Consider the following 713-nt stretch of genomic DNA (forward strand, 5'->3'; position numbering starts at 1 on the left):
AAAAAAAGCAAACATGCAAAACCAAATAGGTATTGTGAGCTGAAAGATTTAAATTCTAAGAAAGAATAAAGAAGACACGTGAGAGATCAAAAACACTGTAACAGAGATGAAGAGTGTCTTTGATAGGTTCATTCGTAGACTGGACGTGGCTGAGAAAATAGTCTTTGAACTTGAGGCTATGATAAGAAAGCCCTCCAACTTAAAAGCAAAGACAAAAAAGTCTGAAAGAAAACAGAACAGAATATTCAAGAACTCTGGGACAACTAAAGATGTAAATATGCATAATGGTAATACCAGAAAGAGAAGAGAAAGGAACAGAGGTGATGTTTGCAGTAATGACTGAGAATTTCCCCAAATTAATGTCAGATATCAAACCAAAGATACAGGAAGTTGGAGAACATCAAATAGGATAAAGGCTGTAAAACTACGTAGACAATTATATTCAAACTTCAGAAAATCAAGGATAAAGAAAAATTCTTGAAAGAAGCCAGAGGAAAAAATACCTTTCTTGGAGAGCAGCAAAGACAAGAATTATATCTGACTTAGAAACCATGCAAACAAGAAGAGAGTGTAGTGAAATATTTAAAGTGTTAAGAGAAAAATTCATCAACTTAGAATACTCTACCCTGTGAAATTATCCTTCAAAAATAAAGGAAAAATAAAGACTTTCTCAGACAAACAAAAATTGAGAGAATTTGTTGCCAGTAGGCTTG

Source organism: Galeopterus variegatus, unplaced genomic scaffold (assembly GCF_000696425.1).
Source record: "Galeopterus variegatus unplaced genomic scaffold, G_variegatus-3.0.2 Scaffold9587, whole genome shotgun sequence".
Lineage (NCBI taxonomy): Eukaryota > Metazoa > Chordata > Mammalia > Dermoptera > Cynocephalidae > Galeopterus > Galeopterus variegatus.